The following is a 24,907-nucleotide window of genomic DNA, read 5'->3' as shown; positions in this document are numbered from 1 at the left end:
AAAGTAATCTTCAGACTCTTCAAAATCTACCAGTCCATGTTCCAACTAGTAATAATAATACTCAAGATTTTCTCAAGTATTTCTCATTTGGTATACGCTGTAGTAAGTGCTCTTTATAAAGTGATCTCAGTTAAGCAATCATATAGAGGTAAATATTTATAATACTTTGTTATAACATTACATATGAAGAAACTAAATTTTAAAGGGAACAAATTATGTGTCCAATGTACCCGTGAGTTACTGACAAGATGTGAACCCAGATTAATTGTTCCCAAAGACAAGTGCCATTCTTACCCAGCAGTCACTCAACACTGCCTCCCTTTATAGACCACAGGGCTATTGAAAGAATTATAAGGAAGGTAATAAAATAATCAGATTGCTTCTCTTTTCTCTTTCTCCCCCTCCCACTCTCCCTGTCTCCTACTACTCCACCATGGTTCATTTTGCCCTATCAACGATTGGACTTCCTGCACACTATTTCAAATGCACATTGTTTCATAAGTTTGTGTTCTGTTAAGATGTCTTGGCCCAGTAAGAAGGTTTCATTATGGTCTGCTTCTTCCATAGAGTGTTATGGGTGAAACTTAAGCATATACTTATTTGGAAAAGTACAGTGATCAGTAAACAATAATGTAAGAAAAAGGCTAACAGTTGATTATAATGAAATTAAGCATCCTCTTAAAATAGAAACATTTTCTACTGTCTCCCCCCTCCCAGCTTCCACCCTTCCCTCCAGCATGTGTCATTTCACAGTTTCACACTTGTGTTGCTATCTGCTGCAAATTAGCAGGAACCCTTAAGAAAATTTGCAAGTGTTGGCATCAAATCCAAGTTCCATTCTTCATGTTGTTTGCTCTGCTGGGGCCTTAGAAACCTCTTCTCTGTGATGAGAAGCATCTTGGCACAGGAAACTAGGTGAGCTTTGAAACCTGAATTTGGTGTAATCATTTGGCTCCAAATAGAGTCATTCATCAAGGAGCAATAATAACCTTTGGATAGCACCCTTACACATTTGTGGCTACCCTTTCTGTTTTAACTTGCTGATTTACAAAGAAGATAATTTTTTCTATCATAAGTGGTTTGTTCTATAACCTCACTTCGACTCTGGCTTCATCTTACTTGTTTACCATTTTCCTTTTTGCCTCAATTTTTCTTCCTTGTGTCCTTCCTTCCTTCCTTCTTTTTTTCTTATTTATTTTTTTTCTTCTCTTCTACTACCTTTAAGTTTTTCCTTCTTTTTTAAAGTTTACGTTATCTTGATAGTTTATACATCAGAGCAAATCTTCGTAAATAAGTTTCATTTTTTAAGTTTATTTAGTTATTTTGAAAGAGAGACAGAGTGAACACAAGATGGGGAAGGAGAGAGAGAGAGAGAGAGAGAGAGTACTAAATAGGCTCCTTGCTTTCATCACAGAGCCAGTGTGGGACTCAGTCTCACAAACCACGAGATCATGACCTGACCCGAAATCAAGAGTTGGACACTTAACCAACTGAGCCACCAAAGTGCCCCTATAAGTGCATTTTAAAAATATGCACACACATTGGGGTCCCTGGGTGACTGTCGGTTGAGGGTTCACTTTGGCTCAGGTCATGATCTCGCCATTCCTGGGTTCGAGCCCCACATCTAGCTCTGTGCTGACAGCTTGGAGCCTTGAACCTATTTTGATTCTGTGTGTGTGTGTGTGCGTGTGTGTGTGTGTGTGTGTGTGTGTGTGTGTGTGAGCTTCTCCCCTGCTTGTGCTATGTCTCTGTCTCTCTCTAACATTTAAACATTTTAAAAAATATGCACACACACACATCCCTAGAAACAAAATTTAGTGTCCTAACCTCTTCCTTAAACTACTTAGCTCCTATAGTTGGAGGTTAACTGAGTAACCTGCACCCAGTTCAGAGATGAAGAGATTAACTGAGGTTGTTGCTGGTGATTATCTGGATCGTTTGGACTATAGATCCATCATGAAGTCTATGATCCAAATTTCAATAAACAATGCAGTTGGAAATTCATTTCTTGGCAGAATTTTGGCTAGTTCGGCTTATTTTATCTAGACTGATGTTGGTGGGATAAAATGATTAAATTAACTCCTTCATAATACCTTTTTATTGAAAGCATGTTTATCCTAGTTATATATTTGATTTGGACCTTAAAGAAAAATAGGAAATAACAAGAAGAACCATTTTCTTGGGAAATGCTGCAAATAGCCCCATGTTTGTTGAGACATTCCAAAGTAAATCATATATACTGAGAATCTGGGTCATGATAGAAAGTTGTTGTTTTCACCTGTTTTTTTTAAATTGATTTAAAAATATAGCTTTATTGTTCAGAGGTGAGAAGATAGTAAGTGTATATAGGGAATAGCAAGCTAATAGATTTAGGTAGAAATTATCGCACATTTAGTACTTTGGGGAATCATGGGAGGCAAAGTTGAACAGGTAGGTAGTGGCTGCATACTAAGTATCTTGAATGTAAATCAAAACCAGCAGGCACTGTATATCACTGAAATTTTAGAAAAACAAAAAGATAAAGAGTATTTTAATGGGTTTCTGGTACAAGAGGAAGTGGAGCCCTGGAGATAATTAGCTGTTGTTGTGATTAAAGAAATTATGTACCATCATGTACCAAAGGAATGAACTGCCATGATGCCTTGGAAATCAATAGCAATCATTTAATACATGCTTTTTGACTGAATGAATGAAGAAATGAGCTAACCTTTAGTTTGCACATGGTTGATAAAATTTAAAAAAAGAAAAGGAAGAAAGAGAGGTCACATAACAAAGTGGGGGGGGCAGGCTAAATATTGATAGAGATGTGGGAAGTGAGGAGGAGGAGAGTCTAAAATACACCAAAGCGATTGGCTAAAATCTTGGTAGAAAGAAAAAATATATCTTGTATTCTAAAAATAACTGTCTCTAAAACTATTTTAAATGAACAATTAAAGCAAACCCAGTAGTCTAGTAATTCTACTTTGTTTTCACCCTTTTATTTCTCAGATGAATTCTTGTGAAAGAGACAGAATGTGTGTCTACTTAACTATGTGGTGAATGCTGCAAAGCTAATAGTGATAGCTATAAATCTAGTAGATTTTCCAGTGTTAAGGAAGAGCTAGTTAGATGAAGGAGTTGGTCAGTGAGCATGCCCCCAGAAATAATGAGTTAAATTGACTTAGCAATGACAGTGAGACCTTCAGGTGATAGTGAAGGGGCTGAGCTACCCTGAGAAAACAAGAATGGAGACACAGCTTTTGACTTAACTGCAAGAGAAGTTTCAGAAGGAGCACTCTTTTGACAGGGCCCAGATCTATTTCAGTTGAGAGGACACATCTTACTATCAGAATGTTGAATAATAATGCAGTGTTTCTAAAGCCCAAGGGAGATTAAAAAAATAAAATAGCTTAAATTAAATATGCAAGTTACTTTAATACACATTTAGTGTTAGAACATTTTAAGCCTACAGAATATTCAAATATCAGTGAATCTAATCAAGAGTTTCTGCCTAAGCTTCCTAGGCAGGATTTGTTTTGAAGAGGTGCCTTTCTATGCCTCCTGTAAAGAGAGGCACACTCCTCCTCATTGAGTTAGATCTCTTTTAGTCTAATTAAGAATGAAATCTCCTCTGACCTGCTCCATATGAAATTCCCCACTTTAAAGGTTCATAGGCCAAGTTGAAAGGTATAATCCACCTGGAATTTTGCCCTGAAAAAAAAGGGGGGCAGCTGGGTTTCTTGTTCTAACAGTTTTGTTCTTCTAGACTTTTTTTTTTTTTTTTGAGACAGAAGGAGACAGAGCACGAGTGGGGGAGAGGCAGAGAGAGAGGGAGACACAGAATCTGAAACAGGCTCCAGGCTCTGAGCTGTCTGCACAGAACCTGATGTGGGGCTCAAACCCCCAAACCGTGTGATCATGACCTGAGCCAAAGTGGGACACTTAACCGACGGAGCCACCCAGGCGCCCCTCATCTAGACTTTTGAACAGCTAATACTTTCTTCTCCAGAGGTCACTGCAAGTCACTTCTGGGTGAAATGATTCAGCCTTGCTGTATTTACAATAGCAGCATGTCATTATACAAAGTTAGCTTACAATAAAGAACTGATTGTCAAAATTAAGCCTGAATGCAGGCACTCAAATGAAGCAAATGCCCCGGAGTATTTCAAAAGAATGATGTCCTTTCTCATTATACATCCCAAGGTGGCAACATTTAGCCTCTCAATAGTCAAGTTTGAAATAACTCAACACAGTAGTGGTATTGGCTCTCATACCTAATTTTTTTTTCTTCTGAATATAGTTAAATTTATTTTACTGTGACAAATATGCTATAATCCACTGTGAGAATCTGTTCCTGACAATTAGAATATTCTTTTCAGTAACACAACTCAGAGGAAATAAAATTTGTGAGGTTGCCAGGTATTTTTTTAAAGTTTATTTATTTTGAGAAAGAGGGAGAGAGAGAGAGGGAGAGAGAGATAATCCCAAGCAGGCTCCTTGCTGTCAGCCAGCACAGAGCCCCAGAGCCTGTCACAGGGCTGGATCCCACCAACTGTGAGAGGGGGACCTGAGGCAAAATCAAGGGTCAGATGCTTAATCAACTGAGCCACCCAGGTGCCCCAAGATTTCCAGTTTTGAAATGTTTGAAAAGTACCTGTTGGATTTAATAATTTAAAAGGAAAAATAAAATAAATTAGTAAAAAAAAAGTGAGCTGATCTTTCTCCTTTAAATTCCTACTACAAATTGTTGGAAGGAAATATGTATATAATATATTATAAGATATGATACAAAAGAGCAACATATTGTTTTCTTAATAAAAAATACCACAAAACATAAGTAGGGTGAATAATCAATGACAGGATGTTCAGTTATTACGATGGGCTGAAAGAAAAAAAATATGGAAAAGAGTAAATTGAGTAATATAGTGGGTGTTTTTTTTTAAAGATAACTTGGGCAAAATTTTTAAATGTTTATCAACAAAAATAAGTTATTCTTATACAAGTATTGCCTACTTTCACTTGTTCTTTAAGGAGAAAAAATGTTGGCTTTTGCTCAGCTTCTGGACTCTTCATTTTATAAAAATATAATCTAGGTAGAGAGATAATCAGAGAGATAACCAGAGAAAGCAGAGAGACTTAATTTAAAAAAGTTTTCCTTCATATTCACATGTGAATCCCTGTGCCAACTGCTCACAGGGGTAAAACTGAAAAGACCTGGTGTGAGATATCCCACAGGCTCACAGTTTTATAGGCAGGAACCAGATCACTATTATGCAGACACTGCTACTTGCCAAAATAGATTTAAGTTTTAAGCATATTGCTTTGAGAGTCCAGAAGAAGAAGTTAAGGTCATTCTTTTTTAAGGAAGGGGGAGCATTTTGGAATAATTTTTCAGAATGATGGCATTTCAGTTATTCTTTAAAGACTGGGTAGGGCTTCAGTAGGTTGAAAAGAAGTTAAATAATGGCATTTTAGGCAAAGACAACACCATCATCATTACTATATCAGTGAGAATCCTGGCAGGACAGAAGGCAGTGACATTAGTTGCCACTTCTAGACAGAAGGAGCAAGCAAAGGGAGCTTTCAGATCCTGAAGAGAATACCTGTAGCCATGAGAGAAAGCCACATTATGGGAACCTAGGTTTTTGAAAGGAGTAATGGAACCCAACCCTTTACCTTGCAGGATGGCAGAGCATTGGGAATAAATATCCCCAGGTCACTCTCTTCCCACTACTGTATATCCTGCAAGAACTTCCCTTTGGCCTGATTCAAAGGCAGAGGAAAGGAGATCACTGATTAAGTAAATCCATGACTATCGGGCTCTTGGGATATACAGCCAATGGTGAAAGGAAGGAGCAGATCTGAAGAGGCAAAGGTGGTGATCATCTTTATCATCACTAAAGTTAACAAAATGTCAGATATATCTTAATGGATGGTTTGCATATATTTTCTCATTTATTTCTAACAATAATTCTATGTCATGTATCCTCTCTACTTAATACATTAAGAATCTGAGGTATTGAAAAATCAAAACAAAATGGGCACCTTGGTGGCTCAGTAGGTTGAACATCCAATTCTTGATTTCAGCTCAAGTCATGATCCCAAGGTTGTGAGATTGAGCCCTGCATCAGACTCAGTGCTAAGCATGGAGCCTGCTTAAGATTCTCTCTCTCAATCTCTCTCTCTCATTCTCTCTCTCTCTCTCTGCCCCTCCTCTGCTCACATGTTCTATTTCTCTCTGAAATAAAAAAAAGAGAGGGGGGACCTGTGTGGCTTACTCAGTTAAGTGTCTGACTCTTGATTTTGGCTCAGGTCATTATCTCATGTTCCATGAGATCAAGCCCCATATCAGGCCCTGTGCTAACAGCTTGGAGCTTGGACAGGGTTTTTCTCTCTCTGTCCTGTACCCGCTCATATGCATGTGTGCTCACTCTCTCTCTGTCTCTCAAAATAAATAAATGAACTTTTAAAAACAGAAAATTAAAAAAGGAAAAGGAAAAAGAAAAAAAACCCAAAAATACAGGAAAACAAAAATCAACAATAAAGGAGGAGATAATTCAGTCAATGAGGAAGAATATCAAAATGCTAACAAATTTTCTGGATGGTGACATATAGGTAATTTTAATATTTTTATTATATTTTCTGCATTTCTGTACTTTTTCCAGTGAATATGTGTTACTTTATTATCAGAAAAAAAATCAGTGTTTTTTTTTCCCTCCAGATAAAGCTATTGCCAGATTTCCTATACTGAGAGATGAGACAAAGTGGACATGGAAAGTACCAATGACCTCCACACACTGCAGTGCCCCTTGTACTCCCAAATATGGCCCACTAAATTTAAATAAGTCCTATTTCAGGCTTAGGTAGGGAAGTTTTAGTTTTTTTTCTTTTAAGTTTTTATTTAAATTCCAGTTAGTTCACATAAAGTATAGTATTAGATTCAGGTGTACAATATAGTGATTCAGCACTTCCATACAATACTGATGTTCATCCCCAGTGCACTCCTTGAACTCCATCACCTATTTAACTCATCTCCTGATTCACCTCCCCTCGCTAACCCTCAGCATGTTCTCTATAGTTAAGAGTCTGTTTCTTGGTTTGTCTCTCTCTTTTTTCCATTTGTTCATTTTTTTTGTTTTAAATTCCACATATAAGTGTCTTTCTCTGATTTATTTCTCTCAGCATAATACTCTCAAGCTCCATCCATATCATTGCAAATGGCAAAATTTCATTCTTTTTTATGGCTGAGCAATATTCCATCATCAATACTTATATCACCTCTTTTTTTTTTATCTATTTATAAGTTGATGGACATTTGGGCTGTTTCCATAATTTGGCTATTGTACCTAAGACTGCTGTAAACATCATGATGCATTTATCTCTTTGAATTAGTATTTTTTTATCCTTTGGGTAAATACCTAGTAGTGTGATTGCCAGATCATAGGGTAGTTCCATTTTTTAGTTTTTGAAGAACCTCCATACAGTGTTCCAGGGTGACTGTACCAGTTTATACTCCAACCACCAATGAAAGAGTTTTCCCCTTTCTCCATATACTCCCCAATATCTGTTGTTTCTTGTGTTGTTGATTTTAGCCATTTTGAGAGGTGGGAGATAATATCGCATTGTAGTTTTGATTTGTATTTCTCTGGATGAGTGATGCTGAGCGTCTTTTGATGTCTGTTGACCATCTATATGTCTTCTTTGGAAAGTAACTATTCATATCTTCTGCCTGTATTTTTTAATCGGAAAATTCACTTTTTGGGTGTTGATTATATAAGTTCTTTATATATATATTTTAAATGTTTTATTTATTTTTGAGAGAGAGAGATAGAGACAGTGTGAACAGGGGAGGGTCAAAGAGAGGGGTAGACACAGAATCCGAAGCAGGCTCCAGGCTCTGAGCTAGCTGCCAGCACAGAGCCCAACGTGGGGCCCAAACCCAAGAACCGTGAGAACATGACCTGAGCTGAAGTTGTACGCTTAATCGATTGAGCCACCCAGGCACCCCAGTTCTCTATATATTTTGGATACTAACCCTTTTATCAGACATGTCACTTGCAAACATCTTCTCTCATTCCATAGGTTGCCTTTTAGTTTTGTTGATTGTTACCTTCACTGTGCAGATGCTTTTTATTGTTATGAAGTCTCAATAGTTTAATTTTGGTTTTGCTTCCCTTGCCAAAGAAGACATGAAAGAAGTTGTTATAGCAAATGTCAAAGAGGTTACTGCCTGTGTTCTCCTCTATGATTTTTTATGGTTTCAGGTCTCACATTTAGGTCTTTGATCCATTTTGAATTTATTTTTTTATTTGGTGTAATAAAGTGGTCCAGTTTCATTCTTTTGCATGTTGCTCTCCAGTTTTCCAATCACCATTTGTTGAAAAATGTCTTTTTTCCATTGGATATTCTTTCCTGTTTTGTCAAAGATTAATTGACCATATATTTGTGGGTTCATTTAATGGGTTTTCTATTCTGTTCCATTGATCTATGTGTCTATTTTTGTGCCATTACCATACTGCTTTGATCACTACACCTTTGTAATATAACTTGAAGTCCAGAATTGTGATGCCTCCAGCTTTGCTTTTCTTTTTCAAGGTTGTTTGGCTATTCAGGGTCTTTTGTGGTTCCATACACATTCGAAGATTGTTTATTCTAGCTCTGTGAAAAATGCTGTTGGAATTTTGATAAGGATTGCATTAAGTGTGTAGATTGCTATGGGTAGTATAGACATTTTAACAATATTTGTTCTTCCAATCCATGAGCCTTGAATGTCTTCCATTTCTTTCTGTCATCTTCAATTTCTTTCATCAGCGTTTTATGATTTTCAGGGCATCAAACTTTCACCTCTTTTGTTAGGTTTAGTCCTGGGTAACTTATTGGGTTTTGTCCTTAATTTCTCTTTCTGCTGCTTCATTATTGGTATAGAAACGCAACATATTTTTATATGTTTATTTTGTATCCTGTGACTTCACTGGATTCATTCATCAGTTCTAGCAATTTTTGGTGGGGTCTTTTGGGTTTTTTATAGAGAATATCATGTCATCTGCAAATAGTAAAAGTTTGACTTCTTCCTTTCTGACTTGGGTGCCTTTTATTTCTTTTTGTTGCCTGATTGCTGTGGCTAGGAATCCCAGCACCATGTTAAATAACAGTGATGGAAGTGCAAATCCATGTCTTAATTTGACTCTAGAGGAAAAACCCTCAGTTTTTTTCCACTGAGGTGATATTAACTATAGGTTTTTCATATGTGGCCTTTATTATGTTGAGGTATGTTCCCTCTAAACCTACTTTTTAAGGGTATTTGTTATGAATGGATGTTATACTTTGTAAAATGATTTTTTCTCATCTATTGAAATGTTCATATGGTTCTCATCCTTTCTTTTATTAACATAGTGTTTCATGTTGATTAATATGCAAGTATTGAACTGCCCCTTGCAGACCAGGAATAAATCCTACATGATCATGGTAAATGATTTTTTTACTCTATTGTTGGATTTGGTTTGCTAGTATTTTATTGAGAATTTTGCATCCATGTTCATCAGGGATATTGGCCTATAGTTCTTTTTTTCAGTGGATTCTTTATTTGGTTTAGGCATCAGGTAATGTTGGCCTCAAGGAATGAATTTGGAAGGTTTCCATTCTTTTCTATCTTTTGGAATAGTTTGAGAAGAATAGCTATAAACTCTTCTTTAAATGTTTGGCAGAATTCACCTGTGAAGCCATCTGGTTCCAGACTTTTGTTTATTGGTGTTTTTTCGATTACTGATTCAGTTTCTTTGCTGGTTATCAGTCTGTTCAAGTCTCTATTTCTTCTAGTTTTGGTAATTTTATCCATTTCTTCCAGGGAGTCCAGTTCATTGGCATATAGTTTTTCATAATATTCTCTTATTGTTGCTTGTATTTCTGTTTTGCTTGTATATTCATTTATGTCTCCTGCTCCTGACAGTAATGGCTTTATGAAGAAGAGGTCATGTAGTGCCCAGGACTTGCCGCTTAAGGGAATGTCTCCAGTGTGTGCTGCAGGAGCTTAGCTGTTGTGTTTTTGTTTCTTTATCCTTCAGGCCAGTCATCTGCAGAGGCCTTGACTTTTGTGGACAGTATTTGGTCCCTTGCCTGAATGTGGTGAGATTTAACTAGGGGTGTTCTGGTCTGTTTCTGAAATAAGGCCACCAACTCCACCAGAACTGAGGCCCTGCAGAACCGTCAGGTCACCAGGTGTGATGTGGATAGAGTTTTATGCTGGTCTTCTGGGGGAGGGACCCACCACAGTGGGACTAAGGTAAGCTTGAATGAGAAGAGCAGTCTGGGCAGAACACCAGGGGGTGGGGCTTGGTGTAAGCAAGTTATGCTGCCAGTGTTTACACTGTGCTGCCTTCTGCTGGTGGATTTGTGTTTATGCTGAGGTGCAGGGGAGGGAAATGGCACAAACCAACTCCTTTGTTCAAGGAGAGACATCTGTGTCAACTCTGCCTCTCAGGGATGTGTTCCAAGAATAGCAAATAATTCCCATCCCCCATGTGCCCCAGATGTTCTTCAGATTGCAGTTTCCAAGCTACCTGCCCTGGGCTTTTTGCCTGCCTTTTCTCTAGAAGGAGCACAGTGCCCTCTAGGCTCTATGTCAGCCAAGCCCACTGACTTTTAAATCTCCAGGCTTTAGGAGATTGCAAGAACTCATGAAATTCAGTTCTTCTCATTTTCCAAGCCACCGGCTTTGGGAAACATTCTTCTTGTGCACATCCTTGTGTGCTCCTCTCTTTCTTTCCTTTCTCCATGACCATGGCTCCCTCCTTTCTGTAGCACACAGGATCCATTTTGCCCCTAAACCAGGTCTCTGCACTTCCTATCTTCAGTGTGGCCTCTTCCCTCCTTTTAGTTTTGGAGTCTCTTCTCTCAGGCTTCAGGTCAGATTCTGGGGGTATTTAGGATGATTTGATAGTTATCCAGTTGTGTTTGTGGGAGGAGATGAGCATAGGGTCCTCCTACTCTGCCACCATCTTCCTCCCCTTCTTCCCTGGGAATTTCTTCATGAAGTATAGTGATTCACCTAATTACATAGTAAGAGAAAGCAGATTCACAGGTCTCTGGGGCAGGGGCAGGAATGACCCAGGGGCATGAGGAAACTTTCAAGGACAGTGGAAAGGTTTGTTATCTTGATTATGCTAATCACCCTGCTTCCTCTTCTACACATTTTGCTACTTTTCAGCAGAGGCTGGAAGTGTGAAGATATGTGGGAACTATCTTGCCGATTTGTTTCTGAAGCTTAGGGTACACTGAGAAAGAAGAGGGAAGGAATGCTCAGGGAATGATAGCCTGGAATACAGTTGGGGGAGGATTGGCTCTTATTGTATATGTAATATCACAGTTTCAACCCAGAGTGTTCTAATCAGATTTGTGTCTTGTAAAATGACCTTTATAAAGGTAATTCTGCACTAAACAGGTGATAGGTTGGAGAGGAGAGCCAAGGAAACAACTTACTAGGGAAAGGAAAACGGAAAAAAGAAGGAGAGAGGGCAGAACAGAGAGAGAAAGGAGGATGACCAGGGCCTGAGAGGGTGAAAAGAGAGAAGGTGAAGGTTCTACTAATGTTTCAGGATTGGTGGTTTTTGTTGCATTTATCACTTACTGTTTTTTGACACCTTGATAATGATTTCAATATTCTAATCTCACCTTTAAAAAATGTTTTATCTTCTATACTGCATTATGTTTATATGCAATATGAGGTTTTTCTTTCATGTCTATTCCTCTTTTTATATACTAACTTTTTTTAATAAAAGGGGGGATGGGAGAAAGAATTATAAATAAGAGAAATAGAATTTGCTCTTTGTTTCATAATGCTGATAGCAGGTTTTTATTTTTTCTTTAGTTGTATGGTTGTAAGTGCTCATAAAAGGAGAAAATAGAAAAGGCTGGGGGGCAGGGGATCCCAGGCTGCATCATGACATTGACTACATCACATGGGTGGGGTTTCAGAATTACTTATATTTCCCTAGTAAGGCCTTTGGTCACTTAAGTGCTGAAAATCTTCCATCTTCTTCTTCAACCCTCATCATCCTTTCTCAGTTTCAAGAACACTTTGAAATCTTTATTCATCACTACATGCCCTTTATACATGTAATTACTTATAAAATATCCTGATATTATATTTCATATTTTCTTTTTTAAAAAAGGTTATTTATTTATTTAATGTATTTGTTTATCTTGAGAGTGTGCAAGCAGGAGAGAGGCAGAGAGAGGATTCCAAGCAAGCTCTGCATGGATAGAGCAGGGCTCAATCTCACAGCCATGAGATTATGACCTGAGACCAAATCAACAGTAGGAGGCTTACCAGACTGAGCCACCCGGTGCCCCTATATTTCATCTTTTCATACATAAACATTGTGTATGTGATTGTTAGTAAGGCAAACACATTTCTGTGTATTCATTTTTGGTAGAAACAGTCACCTTGATTCAACATCAGTTAAAAAAATAAAAAGAAAGATGCGATTTCAAAAATCTTGTCAGGCTTTTCTAGAATGTTAAAAAAGAGAGAGAGAGATCTTTTACATTATTTGTAGTTCTGCCTAAAATTTAAGTGCTCTCATATTTTGGTCCAATATATTTTTAAGAATGCTTTATGTGCTCCCTTTCCCTAATTCAGGTTGTTCCCTTATCTCCCATCCTTTGCTCATGATTTGCTGCACCTGCAGAAAGTTTGAAGTTCTGGAAAAGCCTATTTCAGCCTTCATTAATTACCCACTTCTCCCAACTCAATAAAGGATGTCTTTGACAGCAATTTTTTCAAGGTTTGAGCTGTCAAAACACTAGGCATAGACTGATATTATTGACAAAATCTTCACATAACAAAGACGTGTTGGGTTCTGCAAGGCACTTTTATATCCCTTAGTCCTATCATGTGTAATCTTTAACAGCCCATTGTTTGACCCAGTGGTATACTGGTATGTGTTTTCAAGGAACTCTCTTGGAAGGGAGGGGTCACAATTGCTCATTTCTGTGATATAAACACCCCCCACCAGTCCTAATTTCAGTCTACTAATGTAATATCACTGAGCTTAGCACCAGGAAGAGACGTTCATGACTGGCTCCCACATGCTAGTATGAACCAGTTCCTGCACACCACTGGAACTGATATTATGGAAAATCCATGAGTTGTGTAAGCTCCCACATAAATAAATTGAGACCAAGATGGCACTTGGATTCAGGTCTTTTGACTCCAAATACATTATCCTCACAAAATGTGCTGTTGTTGAAAGATATGATTGTATCTTAGATTGCTCTTTCCAGTGCCAAAGGGTAACAACAGAACCACTCTGCTTTAGTAGCATTGTGTCCACATGGATGGATCTGCTACTACTACCTGCTTCTAATAATATAAATCTGCAAAATTAAACTGACTGCTTTTGTTGAGCCATGTACTATTTGTTTCAGTTTTATGAACCTAATGTCTAAGGTAAGTATGATATTGGTTACATCATTACTTATAACAGTGATTCATCAGTGAATACTTTCAATATGTTTATTATGGATATTATTTTTAAATGATCCTTCTATAAATATATCTGAAGAATCTTAGAATTCTGGAAATAGGATGAATCTTAAATGTCTTTAAGTGTCTTCAGTTAAATTCCATAATTTGACATAATAAATAAAATAATTCCTCACTCTGCCTTCTTGGGAACTCCTCCTAATGTTCTATGCCATCATAGGAAACACTAACCTTTTAATATTTTATAGTTTATATTGTGGTGAAAATAGGATCACTTATGGTTTCAGTGTACATTTCTCTGATTAACCTAAGGCTAACTGTTTATTTATATTTTCTGGCCATTTGTATCATTCTTCTCTTTTTCTAATCATGTTTTCTAATCATGTTTTCTTCCCTATTTCTATTTATAATTGTTTTTGGCAGTCATGCAAATTTTTTCTGTTATATTCTGACCACATATAATGTTTCATAATGTAAGTCTATAAAGCAGGCATAATTTATTTAACCAGTTCAGCACTGTCGATACTTACATACTTCCTACTTTTTCACCTTCATATTTGATTCTGTGATTTAAAAAATGTACATATACTGTTTTATTATTTTCCTAGGATAAATTCCTAGAATTTCACTTTGGTTACAATTTATGTGGACACATAAGGCTTTATGTTGCCTGAGTTTCCAGCAGATACATTGGCTAGTGTATGTGCCCATCTTTTTGGGCTCCTCATAAAAACAATGCAGTTTAGTCACTGTTTTAGGTCTCATCTTGGAAAATTTGCTTTGGCAGAGAAACTTCTTGGGTAGGCTGTCTGAATGAGCTGATCCTGTTGCAATGAAGGAGGTGAGAAGATGCTGCCACGCTTTCCAAATCTCAGACACATGCCTTTGAATAATATTATCCCACTTCTTCTACAAAGGCAGGAATACTTCTATGATTGCTACTTGGATTTCTAGACCATGAATGAAAAGAACGGAGGTGGAATCAGAGTTTCGATGAATTTTGTGCCTTAGAGAATTTGAATTTAAGTGAGAAGAGGATTATTATAAGTAATATCACCATGATTTGATCATCAGAACGTTGGAAATGATGGTCCTTGAGAAACTTAACTTAGTCAATCTCCTAGAAACCATCTGCACTCCAAAAAGGAATTTCCTGGGGTGCCTGGGTGACTTTGTTGGTTAAGCATCCAGCTTCGGCTCAGGTCATGATCTCATGGTCTGGTCAGTGAGTTTGAGCCCAGCGTCAGGCTTTGTGCTGACTCCTCAAAGCCTGGAGCCTGCTTCAGATTCTGTCTCCCTCTCTCTCTGCCCCTCCCCCACTCGAACTCTGCCTTTCTCTCAAAATAATACATAAACATTAAAAAAACTTACAAAAAAGAAATTTCCTGGATGAATAAAAATATAATAAAGGCTCAGGTTGTAAAGCAAAAAAAAAAAAAAATCGCAAAAATTACATATTGTCTTCTTAGGAAGGACTTCTCTCTCAATTTTGTCCTCATTCACAGTTTTACTGGCTCTAGGAATCTGAAACAGGCACTTCTACTTCTCAGCATGCTTCCAGGCTTTACAAAGAAGTCTGCTGGCCCCACTTGTATATTCAAAATGCTGCATTTTTTCTACCTTTATAGCTTAACTCTTCTGAACAGAGTTTAATCTTTGCTAACAAATTATTTTACATTTTAGCCAAACTATACCTAGTCCAGCTCTTACTCCAAATCAAATTATTTAAGCAAGATTTCTGGAAAAGAGAACCAAAGAAAGGAAATGACTACAGAAAGATTTATTTATAACAAGATTAAGAAAAGGATATCTGCTAAACTTGTGCTAGAAATTAAAATGAATGGATTTGGATATTAAATTATCATTAGTGCTTTGCAGCTAATAAAATCAATTCATTTATTAAACTCTAAGTCCAGGTACTGAGCCAGATAACACAGTCCCTGTATATATCACCAATTCTGTAATAAGCTGTGCAGTAAAATAGCCTGACCTCCACATAACACGGGGCATGCAAATATTCCCATTCCAGCTCCTGATCAGCCTCTAAGGATAATCATAACACTGGACGTTTTGTTTCAGCCCCCAACCTGGTATTTATGGCAGCATTCTTTTAACATGGCAGTTTAACTCTAACAATAATTTTCGATTCTTCCCAAATTATGACTTTCGCCACTCAATGTAAATGTCATTTATTAAAGTCCTTTGGAACGAGTACATGTATAGCAGCACTCCATACCATGAAGGGATACAGAGGTTACAGTTTGATGCTATGACAACTTTTATGGGAACCATAAGGCAAATTCACTTAAAACAGACATAGATAATGACTGATGAAGATGATAATGGTGATGATGATGATAATAATTAATAATAACAACCAGTTATTATTGAGTGTTCTGCTAGGTGTCTGACATAATTTCAAGTAGTTTGCATGTCTTTTTTCTATTTTTCAGAATCATCTAACAAGGCAAGTATTCCATTTTCCATTTGTAGTAAGAAAAAAGAGGGTCTGAGAAGTGAGGCCTCTAGGCTCACCAGCCACCAAATGTCACCGCCTGCTAGAGCTGCTGGGGGAGGGGACAGGTCCCAGCACTCCCCATTTGGAAGGAACCATGTGCTTTTTTTTTTTTTTTAAATGTTTTTTATTATTTCTGAGAGAGAGAGAGAGAGAGAGAGGCAGCATGAGCAGGAGAGGATCAATGAGAGAGGGAGACACAGAATCTGAAGCAGGCTCCAGGCTCTGAGCTAGCTGTCAGCACAGAGCCCCATGCGGGGCTCGAACCCACGAACCACTAGATCTTGACCTGAACCGAAGTCGGACTCATGTGCATTACAGCATGCAAAGTTAAATACATCCACATCTCACATTAAGTATGTTTCCCATTAAAAATTTAAAGGTTGTTCAAGTTTAAGGCACCTGTGTGGCTCATTTGGTTTAGTGTCCAACTCTTGGTTTCGACTCAGGTCATGATCCTGTGGTTCGTAAGTTGGACCCGCGCCACCAGCTTTGTGCTGACTGTGTAGAGCCTACTTGGAATTCTCTCTCTCTCCCTCTCTCTTTCCCTCCTCTGCTCATGCTTTCTCTCTTAAAATAAATAAATATGCTTTTTAAAAAACGTTTTTCGGGGCGCCTGGGTGGCTTAGTCGGTTAAGCGTCCGACTTTCGCTTAGGTCATGATCTCGGGGTTCGTGGGTTCGAGCCCCGCGTCGGGCTCTGTGCTGACTGCCAGCTCAGAGCCTGGAGCCTATTTCAGAGTCTGTATCTCCCTCTCTCTCTGACCCTCCCCTGCTCACGCTGTCACTCTCTCTCTCTCTCTCTTAGAAATAAATAAATTAAAAAAAAAAGTTTTTCAAATTTATTTTTGAAATTATTTTGTTATAAGTATTCCACTTAATTTATGATTGACTATGATTTCTCAGTGATTTGGGGCATAGTTGAGAATTACTGCCAAATTTATTTTCAAATATAATTTTTATGAGTATCAAGTTTAACAATTATAGAAGTGAGAATAATACATTTTAGAGACGCTGCATTAAATACTTACTATTTTCTGTTTTTTATATTGGAACAAATTTTTTCTTTTTTCTTTTTCTGGTTTTAAAACACCTTTGGCCCTTTGACTTTAGTGTTTGTCAGAAGAAATGACCCTGGGGTAAGGACTGGAATCCAGTTTTGTCACAAGTCAAAATCCATACTTTATTTTTCTTTAGAAAAAATTTTTAAGGCAACATGAGCTAGCACATATGGTATACTACAGAGCATATCTGTTAAATGTTGAAGCTATTCTAACTAATGGAATATCTAACGTTCCTGTGGTTTAAGTTAGCTAATGTGGTCATATTCTCCATGTTAGACTTCTATTCTGTATTACACAGATCTAAAGTTTTTAATTTTATAAATCCTTTCCTCCTAAGAAGATTTTGAAAACTCTGGCTTCTATTCTACCTTTGCTGCCTCTTAGTAATTCAACTAAGAGTTAGTTGAATTACACATAGTATAAAGACTCGCTAGATGCCAAATGATAGAATTCTTCTTAGAAAATTAAGTCTAGGCTTATGAGGAAAGATATATTGGCAAGGTTTCTGAAGAGACAGACATTCCTGAGAAGAATGAATAAACAAAGGTAAAAGACTCAGGAGATTGTTAAAAAATATTTTAAAAAGTGTGTATGTAAATTCTTACCATGATCAAGTAAAGGAGTAGACTAGGTTAGAAAGGCTGGTGAGTCATTTTGGTTTTCTGTCAAATACAGAGTAAACCCAAACTCTTTTCCTCTCTGATCTCACCTGCTTCTATAGTCTTTGCCAGCAAGTCTTTGTGCTAGCTTCCCTCTGGAAAGCTGACCAATTTGCTAGTTCCGTGCACCTCAAGCATATTTCTACATCAGAGTCTCTACATTTGCTGGGTCTGTCTGCCTGAAGCAGTGTTCTCCCAGACAGTTACATGAATGGTCCCTTAATTTAGACAAGATAACTCAAATGTCACTCCTATCTAAACAGCCAACTCCCAATATAACACATAACATATGAAAAAAAAATAATTACATATCCTTACCAGATTATCTAAAATACCCAACTCCCATCCACCTCTATTTCCTTAGTTGAATTTACTTTGTGCATTATTCATGGCACTTGTAACTCAGATCTTTGCCATAAGATTAAATATGTCGATACATACAAAGTGCTAAGAACAGCCATTGGCAGCCAGTAATTTCTATGTAAGTATCTGTTTTTTTGGGTGTTTTTTTTTTTTTTTTGTAAGTATCTGTTGAATGAAAAGCCAATCTACCACATTTTGCAGAGAGGAAGGAAATGATTCTCAGAAGTGAGGTGCTGCTTATCTGGTTGGAAGGGATTCCCACTTTTCTTTTATGTAATGTTCAGTGTGAGTTATGGTAGTTAACTTCTCCTTCTCCTCAGTCTCCTGCTACCCAATAGACACTTTTGATTTAACTTAATCAAATTTTTAATATATGTTTTATCTAGGACAAGTGGAGTGGAATCTGATACAGAACACGTTTCTGGCTTTACCAAACAAATCTAAATATTGAAGACCAAAGGCCCAATTTTAGGTCTGAGATTAACTTTTCACATGCAAAGAGTAAAAGTTTGATAAAATTCCTGCAGTCACTAATAACCAGCTCAATAAGTTCTTTTCCATTTTTTCCTTTTTTAAAATATAATTTATTCAAATTGGTTACCATACCACACCCAGTGCTCACCCCAACAAGTGCCCTACACAATGCCCATCACTGCTTTTCCCTCTCCCTCACCCCCCTATCCACCCTCAGTTTGTTCTCAGTACTTAAGAATCTCATGGTTTGCCTCCCTCCCTCTCTGTAGCTTTTTTCCCCTTCCCTGCCCCCATGGTCTTCTGTTAGGTTCTCAAGATCCACATATGAGTGAAGACATATGATATCTGTCTGACTGACTTATTTCACTTAGCGTAATACCCTGCAGTTCCATCCATGTTGCTGCAAATGGCTAGATTTCATTCCTTCTCATTTCCAAGTAGTATTCCATTGTATATATAAACCACATTTTCTTTATCCATTTGTCAGTCGATAAACATTTAGCCTCTTTCCATGATTTGGCCATTGTTGAAAGTGCTGCTATAAACATTGGGGTACATGTGTCCCTCTGCATCAGCACTCCTGTATCCCTTGGGTAGATTCCTAGCAGTGCTATTGCTGGGTCATAGGGTAGTTATAACTCTGATTTTTTGAGGAACCTCCACACTGTTTTCCAGAGCAGCTGTACCAGTTTGCATTCCCACCAACAGTGTAAGAGGGTGCCCATTTCTCCACATCCTCGCCAGCATCTATAGTCTACTGATTTGTTCGTTTTAGCCACTCTTACTGACATGAGGTGATATCTCAGTGTGGTTTTGATTTGTATTTCCCTGATGATGAGTGACGCTGAGCATCATTTCATGTGTCTGTTGGCCATCTGGATGTCCTCTCTGGAGAAGTGTCTGTTCATGTCTTCTGCCCATTTCTTCACTGGATTATTTGTTTTGTGGGTGTGGAGTTCGGTGAGTCTTTTAATAGAATTTGGATACTAGCCCTTTATCCATTATGCCATTTGCAACTATCTTTTCCCATTCCATCGGTTGCCTTTTAGTTTTGTTGATTGTTTCCTTTGCAGTGCAGAAGCTTTTTATCTTGCTAAGGTTTCAGTAGTTCATTTTTGCTTTTATATTCCTTTTTCTTTCTAAAAAAAATTTCTGAAGGCCAGGACAGTGAACTTGCCCTCCAGAGGTTTGAGTAAGAGCCCAAACAGACCTACTATAATTACAAAACTTACCTGAATGCTAATGTTTTGTCTTAAGAAGTTTTAAAAGATTTGCATCACATGGTTTCTATGACTTTGAGTTTACTGTAGCCTCATTTACCATAACAATAGAGAAAATAATATCAGAAGTGGAGTGTGCCATAACATAAATCTTAAATGTGTGTCATTTTGTGTGTGTGTGTGCGTGTGTGTGTGTGTGTGTGTGTGTGTTTTAAATAGGCAGATGGTACTCTAAGTTACTTTCTCAGTAAGAGTGACATCCCAGGACATGAGCCAGTTTTGTCCATTGACTTGGTCTGTCTCCTGTCATGCTGACATACACTCAGGAGACTGGCTTCCCACTTTGAGCAGCAAGGACCTAAGTTTTATTTCACTTATATTATTGTAGAGATGGCTTTAGTTCCATATCTGTTTTTGACCTTTACTTCAATATAACAGTTGAAATACTTTTGAAATGTACTTCAAGTAATATAATCCACTTTCCTGGCAATGAAAACATTTTTTTTTCTTGTAATTTTCTAGTACATCAGCATTGAAAAAGAGAAAGAATGCCCATTTGAGGTAATATTGCAATTAATAAAATCATATTTTCCAGCACACCTAACATGAAATTTAATTGATAAAGTTTGTCATCAATAAATTATTTGCATATTTAACTTTTATTATGTCCATTGTTTCTAAGGAGAACTTAATTTACCTGCTTCATTTTGTGATTATAGAACCTATCACAAGCAATAGAATGAAAGGACTTTCATCACTTTGCTACATGTGGGCAGTTATTTGTGATGATGGGCCAGGACTGACTTTATGAAATACATGTTAGTATTGTTTCGTATACCAATGATTCTGTTTTTAATAAAATAAGAAAGTGTGTTCTGTTCCCAAGTGCAAAGAGAGGTAGCTGGTTGTTTGAGCTCTGATAATCTAATGAATGAGGTAGCAATGGCCTTATGCCAATTGGGAGTTAAATACAAAAAGACAGGGCGAGTTTAGTTTTTCTACCTTATAATGAAATTAATACATTCTCCACCTGTGTTCATTTTCCTAAAAAAGGAAATGACAAGGGGTTTTGACTGCGAATTCTATTGTTAATTCTGCTCTTTCTTTTAGCTACACTCTGCTCATTTGGAAAATGAAATGTATTATTTGCTTCACAGAGGATTTTCTTTCTTAATAAGAATCTATGTGTATTGTATTGGGTAATAAAAAAGAGCTCTAGGTACAGCTCAATACTAATAATTTTTTTCTTACTTGGTACCTCTACCTACCTCCACAAATCTTCTGAGAGGTTTAGATAACAAAAGACATCAAGAGAGGAAATATGATATTAATCAGCTTTCTTGTATCTATCTACCTTCTCCACTAAAAAAAAATTCTTCCAAAAAGACTATGATTTTTGGTAAGGTTATATTTACTATAGGGATAAAGGAAGGAAGAAAGAAAATTAGGGAGGAAGGAAAGGAGAACGGGAAGAATATAGGAAGAGGTGGAGGAGAGAGAGAAAACATTGGTGGTGAGGGCAGTGAAGAAAGGAGGGGCAAGCCTTAACTGTGACCTGATTCTGTTTTGTTAATGGAAGAAACAATCCTCATTTGATTTGTAAGCAAAAACTACATTGCATATCCCTGGGAGCATTTATATTTGGAGAATACTTATAAAGGCAAAAAGCCCAGCAGACAGTGGTGCATACACTCTATGAAGAGTGAAACATTCCATTTGCAATAGATTTTTGGATATATCAGATATGGCGTTGACATGGACCCATTAATTCTAAGGCTATTGGCTGGGCGCTCTTACTTGGGCAAATCAATTTGTGCCTTAGTCTTGATTCCCCCCCCAGAAAATGTGGTACAAAGATTTTACTGTAGGGAATTTATTTGTAGTTAGTCCCAACAATCATTGGGAAGGGGTTGGGGAGTGAGACAAACAAAAAATAGGAAGCAATAAAGGATATATCAACTAATTTAGCCATTCTGATAACTAGAGCTGAATCCTGTTGGAAAATTCTCACAGACAGCATGGGAACCTCTTCCTCTGAATTATTCCACCTAAGTGGCAAAGGATATGTATATGCCATTGAGAATGGCATAACTCCCATTAGTCATTCTTTGATGATTGCTTTTGCTAGGGGAATGACTGCTAATTGTGTGACACCTCTGGCTTGCTCTGTTACACTGAGACACAGAAGCCTCTAAAGAAAGTCATCAAACAGAAAAATGGAATTGCTGAGGGCTGAAAGTCAGGCTGATGTGTTCCACATGGTAAGGCTCCAGGTCAGCATCTGACAACTAATTTTGCATCTCACTCTTCAGCTCTTTATCTGTCTTTTGTTACCAACCACCGTTCTCTCCCATCTTAAGGATAAGCGTTTGTTCTTGCCTTGTATTTCACTCTGTTATTGTCAATATGATTATGCCTCCTCTACATAAAATTTGCAGTTTTCATGGATTTGTCAATCAGCAAGACACCAGATCTGGAGCCAGAAGATATAGGCTCTAGTCCTGGCAGTTTGGTTTGCTAGCTTAGTAACCTACTTTTAGCCTTGGTTTCTTTATCTATGAAATGGAGATGTTACTTGCCTTGCTGAACTCCCAGAATACTGTAAGGACTAATTGAGGTAATAGAGAGAAAGTGTGCTCTACCAAATATTTGTCTTCTTATCCTGTATTCTAGAATGTGAACTGTGTGAGGGTAATGTTTGTGCTTTACTCATTGCTGTGTGCCTAGTGCTTAGAAGAGTACCTGCTACATAGCAGATGCAGCACTAATATAAGAAATATTCCATAAAAGAAGGTAAACACTGGAATAGTCTAGAATTCAAATGTTAATTCAGCTATCTGCTGGCCTCTTAATTTCAGGCAATGTTTTAATCTGAGACTTTTTTATGAACAAATGTTTTTTATCAGTCAAATGTCTTCCACACAAGGTTGTCTCCAGAATTACAATTTGTCCTATGATATATTCTCCCTAAATACCATTCACAACTTTACTCTTTGTGTGAGTATTGCCTACATAGAGATATAAAAAAAATAATTTGTTAAACTACTCATTCAGATTCTAATAGTAAAATCAACAATTTTTCCCTTTAATACAATTGCTCTCATTCCATTGCATTGATAGTCTCTCTGAATTCATAGACAATAATTCACTATAGAATTTTGAATTTGATTCTCAAATGCACACTTTGGGAATATAGTTTTGAATAATTACATTTTTTTTAGATTAGGCATATCTGTGGCCACTTTTGAAGTATTTTCAAGTTAATACATGTCATGGTACTAATTAGTACCCAGTACCATGCATACAGTGAGACCTTAATGGTAATAATGAGAGTAGTTGTATTAACTTCCGTTTATTGAGCTCCTACTAGGTGACAGTCTCTATCAGGGCGTTTTCTAAACATTAAGTCATTTCACATCAATCCTATAAAGTAACTGTGAAGTAACTATGACTATTGCTATTTTAGAGATGATGAAATTGAGGCATGAGGGGTTACTTTATCCGGGGTTGTAGTTCTTGCCCACAGCAGGGCTGGGATTTAAACTCTGGTTTTTCTGACACCAGCATTTATGCTTCAGCCATCGTATTGGCTATCAATTGTCTTCTCCCTTTCAGATAACATAATAATTGACAAATGATTTAACCTCACACCATCCATATGAGGCTAGAACTATTATTATCTCTACAAGTGTGGAAATCATAGGTCAGAGAGGTGATGTGACTCATAACTGGACTAACAGCTAGTGAATAGCACAGATAGGACCCAGGAGTATCTGATGCAAAAGCCAGTCTTCTGCAAAATGTGTTGAATGTACAGCATGACTCTGTCTCAAAGAATAGCCCTTCTTCTGTCATACATGTTGTCAACTGGATCCTAATTAAAAGAGCATATATCTTAATTGACTGAAGATGGTAATAACTGAGCTGTTATTTTATAGAAACAATCATGGATTCAACAAAAGTAGCTTCTCCTTATTGCACATTCTTTTCCACCCTTAACTCTTTAGTAAAATGCAGTCCCCTTGTTACAGTAGGTACTTAATAAATGTTCTATAAATGCATCAGCTATTTAATGGTGTATTCAAAAATAATTATTGTGTACCTCTCTGTGCCAGAAGAGTGTCAGGTATTAATTAACAACATACAAGAAGTAGAAAAAAAACAAAATATGATCCCTATTTATGGAGAGTCTCAAGTCTAGTGGATGATATAAACATTAAATAAATACACATATACTCACACACACATACACACTCACACACACACAAACACACACACACACACCAATAAATATGTAATTGCAAATTGTGATAAAAGGAATAAAGGGAAAAGCCAGGGTATGATAAGAAACTATAATAAAGCTTTTAGATGGAGAAGGCATTTCTGAGGAAATGATAATTCATAAATAATTTAAAAAACTGCTGATTCTTACTGCTTCACACACACACCCCTCCCATCCTTTAGGCAAGAATCCAGGCACTGGATTTTTGAATCCAAGATAATACTATCCACTTAAATATAAGATCTAATTTCTAATGAGTTAAAACTGGGTCTCTACAAAGAAGCATGAGAGAACTTTCTGATGAGATGAAAATATCCTATATCTTGATCCATGTGGTAGTGATTATTTGGATTTACAAATCTGTCACAGTTCATTGATTTTACAGTTACACTGTGTGAATTGTATTAGGCATAAATTATACCAACATAAAGTTGATTTGAAAAAAAACAATTTAAGTTAATGGGTCAATAAGCAAGGAAACTAAAGATGAATAAGAATTATTCTGACAATTACTTGCTTCTATGTTTTAGTGGTTTTACATATCTGGGAATCATATATTGTTGGATCAGTACCTGCATATAGATTACTTTTCCATCTGTAACAATAGTTCTTTCTGACTTGTCAAGTACATCAGACATTTTTTAAACTAATGCTTCTCAGATAGAAGAGCAAAGAAGATAAAAGCTTTTTCAATGATGTGGTTGGATTTTTTTTCATACCCTGGCTGCATTTGGGAGGTTTTTATAGCACAAGTGAATAATAACAAGAACATCATGATAATGCCTTTTGTTTATAAAATTCTTAGCTCTGAAGAAACCAAACTGCTTTGCATTCATGTCTTCATTAAATCGTTTCTACCTAAGAGAAGT

The sequence above is a fragment of the Hyaena hyaena genome, unplaced genomic scaffold (assembly GCF_003009895.1).
Source record: "Hyaena hyaena isolate Hyena2069 unplaced genomic scaffold, ASM300989v1 scaffold_566, whole genome shotgun sequence".
Classification (NCBI taxonomy): domain Eukaryota; kingdom Metazoa; phylum Chordata; class Mammalia; order Carnivora; family Hyaenidae; genus Hyaena; species Hyaena hyaena.
The sequence above is the reverse complement of the archived record's forward strand: the minus strand, read 5'-3'. Positions refer to the sequence as shown.